Source organism: Bidens hawaiensis, unplaced genomic scaffold (assembly GCF_021521415.1).
Source record: "Bidens hawaiensis isolate Kalapana, Puna unplaced genomic scaffold, B.hawaiensis_p1.1 tig00009543_1, whole genome shotgun sequence".
NCBI lineage: Eukaryota > Viridiplantae > Streptophyta > Magnoliopsida > Asterales > Asteraceae > Bidens > Bidens hawaiensis.
Window position 1 is genome coordinate 506,231 of NW_027491711.1, and position 8,312 is coordinate 514,542.

Below are 8,312 nucleotides of genomic sequence, written 5' to 3' on the forward strand. Positions count from 1 at the left end.
TCTTCAAAACTAAAGATTTAAAATAATAAAAATCAAAATCATAAAAAAAATGAAATCTTAATTTCCATTTCGGTTTACACGTCGAGTTTCAAGTTTCAAGCTGGACTGAACTGTAAATCAGTAAGTCAGCAGCATATTGAAACTGAGCCCTAAATCAAAACGCTTGCATCTTAAACCAAAGAAACCAGATGACTTGATTCAATTTAAACCGTGCGAGTTTATTTAACGGTAGCTCAATGACTTTTCTTATAGGAGATCGTGGGTTTAAGTCTCGTTTATGGTAAAATTTCATGCTTACACAGTGGGCATTCGACGTGAGATGACCTGGATGGCTGGAATTGGCTGCACATCAAGTCATCAACGCTGTCTACGAACGCGTGTGTGGTTGATGTTTTGCCAATGGTTTTTTTTTTAGTTGAAGATTTTATAAATACTTAATGATGTATTTATTTACAAAATGAATAAAAAAATATATAAGAAAAAGAGAAAGTCAAAGCACACAGAGATCCTGATGTCTAGATAGCTGTACACTAGCGTCCAGTAACAAAACCTTCTCTCTCTCCACAATTTCACTCTCATCAATCAACAAACAAAACATGCCTTCTAGACAACAACAATACACATATCCATCACCACAACCACCGCCTCCGCCGCCGTACCACCAATCACCGTCGCCTTCACTTTCCTCATCGCCCTAACTTTCTGCTTCCGCAAGTGCACCACCACACGCAAACGCACCGTCCCCTCCGACTCCAAACCGCCTCACAAATTCTCCCACGCCGACCTACGCGCCGCCACCGGATCCTTCTCTCCGTCTAACCGCCTCGGTCAAGGCGGCTTCGGTTCCGTCTACCGCGGAACCCTAACCAACAACCTTAATGTTGCTGTTAAGGTATTCACAACATGTTTGTGTTTATAAGTTCATTACAATATTTACATTAATTAATATTCTCTAATATTTACTATTATTATTAATTTATTATTATGTGATTTGATAAAAAAGGTCATGGACGCCGGATCTCTGCAAGGGGAGCGTGAGTTTCAGAACGAGCTATTACTCGCCGGAAAAATCGAATCGGATCGGATCGTTTCGGTTATCGGGTTTTCATCCGACCAGAAACGGCGGCGTATGGTGCTGGTGTACGAGCTGATGGCGAACGGAAGCTTACAGGATTGCTTGCTGCATCGGAAGTGTCCGGAGCTGAAGGAGTGGAAACGACGGCGTTCGATTGCGATTGATATTGCGAAAGGGGTTGAGTATCTTCATCATTATTGTGATCCGCCGATTGTTCACGGTGATATTAAGCCTAGTAATGTTTTGTTGGATGACAATTTTAATGCGAAAATTGGGGATTTGGGTTTAGCTAGGTTAAAAAGTGAAGATGAGTGTAGGATTGATTTGAATGGGAAGATTGAGGAAGGGAAATGTGTAGGGAATTCGGTGATTGAGGATAATGGATCGGCGTTTGAAACCGAGAGTATAGCAACGACGACGGTGTGCGATGAGGTTAGTGTGGTTCCTGATAATAATCAGTCACCTGAGAGCTTTGTTACGGCTGCGGTTGCTGAATTATCACCGGAAATGTTTATTCAGTCGCCGCGTGTGAGTCCGTCAGAGGGGAATTTTGATGCTATGAGTGTGGAGAGTGGCGGTGGTGGGGGTAGTTTGAAGAAAAACAGGAGGAAGAAGAGTGTTTCAGAGAAGGATTGGTGGTGGAAACAGGATAATGGTATGTCGGAATCGGGGCGTGTGAAGGATTATGTGATGGAGTGGATTGGTAGTGAGATCAAGAAGGAGAGACCGAAGTCTGATTGGATCACAGCCCCGTCTTCATCCAGTGCTGGACAACCGGGAAAACCGGTTAAACCAGTAAAATCAGAAAAGAAGAACCGAAAGCGTCTTGATTGGTGGATATCTTTGGATGATGACAAGAATGTGAAGAAGCAGAAGAGAAGACCGGCTCGGGAATGGTGGAGGGAGGAGTACTATGAAGAACTTGCAAAAAAAGAAGAAGAAAAACAAAAAGAAAGAATCAAGTAATCATAACAATAACGTCAATGACTTTTGGCCGAAAGATAGTGGCTTTCACATGGATAGAAAGAAGAAAAGAAGCAGAAGCAGGGGTGGTAGCAGAGGCAGTGTAGATTGGTGGCTGGATGGATTTAGCGGTGAGCTGTGGCGGGCTCGCCACACTAGTCACGATTCCATTAGTGGGGATATCCTCAAAAGTGGCGGCATTGGCAGTACGCCAAGTATGAGAGGAACCGTTTGTTATGTAGCCCCAGAGTATTCATGTGGCGGTGATCTTTCAGAAAAATGTGATGTCTATAGCTTTGGGGTTCTTCTGTTAGTTCTCATTGCTGGAAGGAGACCGCTTCAAGTGACGGGATCACCCATGTCTGAATTTAGAAAAGCTAATCTGTTGTCGTGGGCCTGTCATCTTGCCCGTGCAGGGAAGCTTCTAGATCTTGTGTATCAATCTATTGAAGGTTTAGATAGAGAGCAAGCTTTAATTTGTATTGTATCTTCACTTCTTTGCCTGCAAAAGAATCCTGCGCTGCGGCCTTCTATGAAAGAAGTAGTGGCAATGCTTTCGGGTGAGCTAGAGCCGCCCCAGTTGCCGGTGGAATATTCTCCTTCTCCCCCGTCTCGTTTCAAGTCACATAGGAAAGTTCGGTGAGTTTGTTAATGTGTCGAAAGTTGATTTTTGTTAACTGTTGTATACAGATGTAGGTAACAGATTGGTTGGTGGAGCATATTTTTAGATCTATATGTATAATATCAGTGATCAACTAGGGTGCTCAACATTTGGTTTGACTTTGTTTTCAAGTGAATACAGTTAACATCTTTTATTTTGACTTAAGTGGAACATGATTTATCCATTTTGGGAAATGGTGGTATGCAGATTTTGTGAAACCAAACATGAATTCTGTTTGATGTTAAAGAAAATCTGTTTTGGTTTGACAAAGGGCCCAAATGAATCCATGAAACAAATCTATGAACACCCGTATTTTGCGCAGACAGTTAAGAGCCGAGGATCATAGAGCAGTTTGGTTTTGGTCAACGAAAGTCAATACCGGTTTCGTTTTGAAACCGATTTCCAGGTAAATAGGTTGGTTCTATTTAAAACCGGTTCCGATATGAAATCGGCTTTTAACCGGTTCGGTTTTAATGGAGTTCTCACACGGATATCAATCTGGCAGTTTCGGTTCAGTTTTTTTGGTTTAGAAACTGGTTTAGGTTCAACTGTTCATGGACGGTTTCTTGCTTTCTTTCTTTCGTTTTTTTAAATGTCCAGGTGCAATGCAGCCCATCAAGGGCTCAAGGCTCGGTCTCAAACTAACGCAGAATATTGTAGAATTCGTAATTGGGCTTGAATCAGTCTTTGGGCCGATCATCCCACTTGTCAAAATTCCTATGTATAATGTATCCAGAAGCTTAACTGGCCCTGTTCTCTCTTAAAGCTTTATAAGCTCTAAAATGGGTTGGTTAAAAACTATTGATCGTAAATGATAGTAGTTACAGTCAGTCACTCAATGGATATGTTCGCATTTAGAATGAAAAATATTCTATTTTTGGGAAGCCAAAAAACGTGAGCGCCTGGTGCGAGCCTTGTTGTAAAGACTCTTTACTAAAAACATAGAAGGTATGGCCGGCTTTCGAGTTGTAACTTTACAAAAAAAAAAAAATTTTCTTTTATTTATTTTCTATTTTAGATTTTTATCTTTCTTTTCTTTTCTTCTTATTTCTTCTCATTTCTTTCTAAATTGGAAATAAAATATTTTGTTTCAACTTGCTCTTTATTTCTCCTTATTTTTTCATATGTTTTTTGTTCTATTTAATGAAACTCAATAACATAATTTCCCTCATTTTTTTCTTTTCTTTCCTTAAAAAACCTTTAGAACACAATAATTATTTTTATTCCATTTCATTTCATTTCTTTTTCATCCTTACGAATTGAATATAAAACTTATCTTTTTGGGAACAAGAAAAATTATTTTGAGAAAAGCCGATAAATTGAATATAAACCATATTTTGAGAAAATGCGTTTATATAATATAAGTTATGAATTTGTATGACATGTTATAGAAAGTATGTTCTGATAATGGTTTTGGTCACGAAACATAAGTGAGAGGTTTGATTAAAAATACGTATTGTATGCTCATTTTAACTAAAAGTTAAATCATGTCAACTGAAAATGGTGTGATGTTAAATTTTTTTTTTCTTTGAATCATCAGCTTTCATTAAACAATTAGCAAGGATCTAAGAAAAAACAAACCACAAGCAAATAATCGAAAAATACAGCAAAAAACTTACATCGATCTTGTCATGAAATATATTAAAGGAGAGCGCTTCATTCGAAGATGACTAAATGGTATCCAAAGTTTTGCTTATGATCACCGATTTTTTTTCAAATATAGCTTCATTGTTAGTCTTCTAAATACACTAACAAGCCGTGAGGAAAACCTTATGAAGCATATTTTTTCTTCCATTGACTAAGAATGGTTGACTCATGGATCTTAAGAATTTCACGCACCAAGAAAACAAAAATAATGGAAATGTAGCATAAACTACTTATGAATTGCGAAATCAACGTGGCAAAATGGCATAATATTAGAAAATGCTCTTCTATTTCTTCTCCTTCACCGCAAAGCTTCAAACTACAGGGCCCACACAGATATTTCTTTTTGTAAGACCCATATAAGTTCCTGGCCAAACTCAACCCATTTCAATAGTTGGTTTTAGTTTTTCAAGAATTTGAATTTCGTTTAACGAGATTAAAAATGATTATAAACTAGCAAAACTACCCGTGCGTTGTTGCCGTGTTTTATCGCCTCATCGACATACTTTTTATCGGGATAACCAAAAAATTGTAATCTTACTAAAACGTTAGATTGAAATTTAGTTACTAATGAACAATAGAATACTAATCAACAACACATTACTTTCCGTCTTTCACCAATCAACATCGTTAAAATGTTCACTCGTGCTAGTGTTCGTTTTTGATAAATTTTCTTCCTTTAATTTTTTGGCATGCATCATAATTTTTTTTTATTGGCTCTTTTGGTTGATATATATTTTTGATTATACAGTTGAAAAAGTTTTAGCATTTTAGTTCTTTGTCACGTGTTGAATGTCTATTAAAGCGTTTTAATCTTTACCGGTGACGTTAACAATCATTGTAGTGGGTATTTTTTTTTGAATAAAAACTGTAATGAGAATATTTAAAATGAAGAGCATACAACTTAATTTCACAAAGTAAATTTGCTTGGTTTAGACCAGACCAGAATGAAAAGCACTGACCATACGAATGAACAAATTATTGATGTTACGACATAAAGCCATCCGTAGTGGCATATATTTTGTGTTGTTTTGGGGTCATTATGGTAAGGAATGCTGTGTATATAACGTTGTAATGTCTCACATTTTGAGGGTTTTGAGAGAGAGAAAGAGGCCGTGGGGGGGGGGGGGTTAGGGGCACTTTCCTATTACAACCACTTTTTGTAAAATTCACAAAAGCTAACTAGACACCACATGATGCAAAATGCTTAGGTGTGTCTAGTTTTAACTATGCATGATTCGAAAAAATCAAAAAACAATTATTCGTAGAACAATTCATCTCTTTTTGTATTCTTCTGATTATAATATCATGTCATAAATTTTGGGACGCGTAACGATATTCACAAGCATGCACGCACGCATATGTATTAATTATCGTAATAATCAAAGGCATCATCGGGATCGATGGTACTGCAAACGAGCTCATTAGTTAGCGGAAAAAACAGTAACACCAAAATCACGGCCGACAAGCACCCACCCTGTTGCTGTTATTTATACGCGTATGGCATGCGCCCCTAATGAACCGATGCCACCCTCTGAATAATGCATGTATAAATGACGGTTATTTTCTGAAGCGTTACGATACGTGTTTGATTAATCCTTACATCTATGTATTTCATTTAAATTTAAAGAATACAATTAAAAAGAATGGTACTCGCGTTTCTTTGAATATACAGTTAAATACCAATAATAAATAACGGAAAGTTAATATATTAAACGGTGCATCATTTCAAGCGTTTGTATTTGTTTTTTGAACCATCATGATGCCTAGAAAATTTTGAATTGTCACATCTCTTTTGTTGTGAACGGAGGATTGTGGTGACTCGAACTTGATTGCGAAATAACCAATAATGTGTGCTCAGGTTACTCTAGTATATATGAAATTAAAGGAAAGGGTTTTTGAAAAAATTCGGGAGTAGGGACTACAAGCAAGAAGCAAAAGCCCTCAAACGGAAAACACTTGATTTTGATTATAACCCCGAAATACAAGATGAGAGAATCAAATAATCAAGTGATGACACCACCCCTTTCGACAAATAAAGATATATACTATTTGTTAAAGAGGAGTTCCAAGGATATTAATATACGTACATAAGATTATAATCAAATAGGTATGCGATAAAGGAGATACTAATTTGATTTCTTTGCCTTTGTTTAATTCTTAAGAAATATTAAAGACATGGAAAAAGCCAAAAGGGTGCATTTGTAAAACCTTTATGTTTGCTAATTTTATGCAAATAAAATCATCATAAAAGGGTATAAATCTTCATCTGTGAATAATTATTGTGGCATTTAGTAGAAACCCGTGCCCAACAACTCAAAACCCACATCTATATAATCTATTTATACATAAATAAGTATTAAGAAGCAAAGTTATCCGGTTGTATGGGGCTCCACACCACACAACATGGATCTTTTCTGAATCCTGCCCCGTTTAGGGGCACATATGGGCCTGATTCGATCATGACCTCAAGGCCAGCAAACAAATTAAACTTTCACGTAAACTGCTTGAACTTGTTTAATAATTGAATGAAATGACAAGATTTTTTGTTCATTAATTCAAATAAATGAACATGTCATGTTCCTTTTATTTTATATATTTTTAAACATTCGTCTATTTAAGTTTATTTATATTTGTTCATGTATGTTTATGCTTTTATCATGTATTGTGGTTTTCAAGTTTAGTTCTTTTGTTCTTTTTTACTAACCTAGTAACCTTATTAATTTTTTCTGTTAAGTGTAAGGTATTTGAGTTATTTTCATCTAAGAGACTATTTATTTTGATTTAAAGTTAATACGTAATAACTATTAGTATAATAACTAATTAATTTTTATTACTAGTATTATTGTTATTTTTTATATTATTTTTTATTATAAATCTCATTTTAATTGTTATAATTGCTTACTCTTATTTATTTAATTATTATTAGTATATTATTCTTAATTTTAAATTTTTTACAAATATTATATCATTATATTATTATACTAGCTAGTAGACAACAAAGAGTATAATAAAAAAAAGTGGTGTTATAATTTGCATATTTATTATTAAATATATTTTTTTCATTAACAATATAATAATTATTTTTTTATTAATATTGATATTACTTTATTATTGTTATTGTTGTTAGACAACATAGAGTCTAATTAACGAAAAGGTGTACGATTGTATGGTTGATTGGTTTAGTCCAAATGATTTTTGTAGTGAGTCAAATATTTTATCAAACTTTTTTTTTGGTTTGAGTTGGTTTTAAGTCCATCTAAGGACCCAAAACATAATCCATGTGTCGACTCGTACTGGTGAATCAGTGACGGATCTAGGAATTTTTTTCAGTGGGTTCACTATAGTTTTGATGCTCAAATTTCATAGAACCGGATATAAAAAATTTTGGTTCAGTTCAAGTCAGCAGGGACGACTCATTCATTCTAGGGGCCTAAAACGAACAAAAAGCCTGAGCCTTTTTATAAAATATGTATGTTTTCGTGTATATTAACTTAAACTCTCCCCACAGTATTCTGTAAAATTTTTAATTTTTTTTTGTCACCTTTATACTATTAATAGTAGAGTAAGGAAGAAAAGAAAGATCCGCATTATACATAACACATACCTCATAAAAAGTGCCTTGCATGGACCTCTTATTGATGTAGAAATTTTTTTTTTGGCCCCGAATAGTTTGTTTGGAGCTCGTTTTCTTAATTCCATCATAGGTTTTCAAGAAAAAAAAAAGAAAAGAATGTGAACAAAAGCAATCAATGAATTAACTCCACACAATTTGTGTTTCATTATGTGTTAGTGCTATGATGTGAGGACTGACTGAATGAAGACCAAGAGCTGGGTAGAAATCTAACTAATTATGCAATTATAAAAAAAATAACCAAAAATATCGTTCAGAAGGGGATTTGAACTCAGGTTACCACGATTGGAAGATAGGGAATTTACCACCACACTACGCTTTCACCTTGGTTATGG

At 35.3% G+C, this 8,312-nt stretch overlaps 1 pseudogene across 1 annotated transcript; it reads left to right on the forward strand.

Annotated features, from left to right (window-relative positions):
• Positions 1–596: 596 nt before the first annotated feature.
• LOC143532830 (receptor-like serine/threonine-protein kinase At4g25390) lies at positions 597–2,864 on the forward strand (annotated as a pseudogene). Its single transcript, XR_013135250.1, has 2 exons — positions 597–892; positions 1,004–2,864. The product of XR_013135250.1 is annotated as a receptor-like serine/threonine-protein kinase At4g25390 (transcript).
• The last annotated feature ends 5,448 nt before the right edge of the window (positions 2,865–8,312 follow it).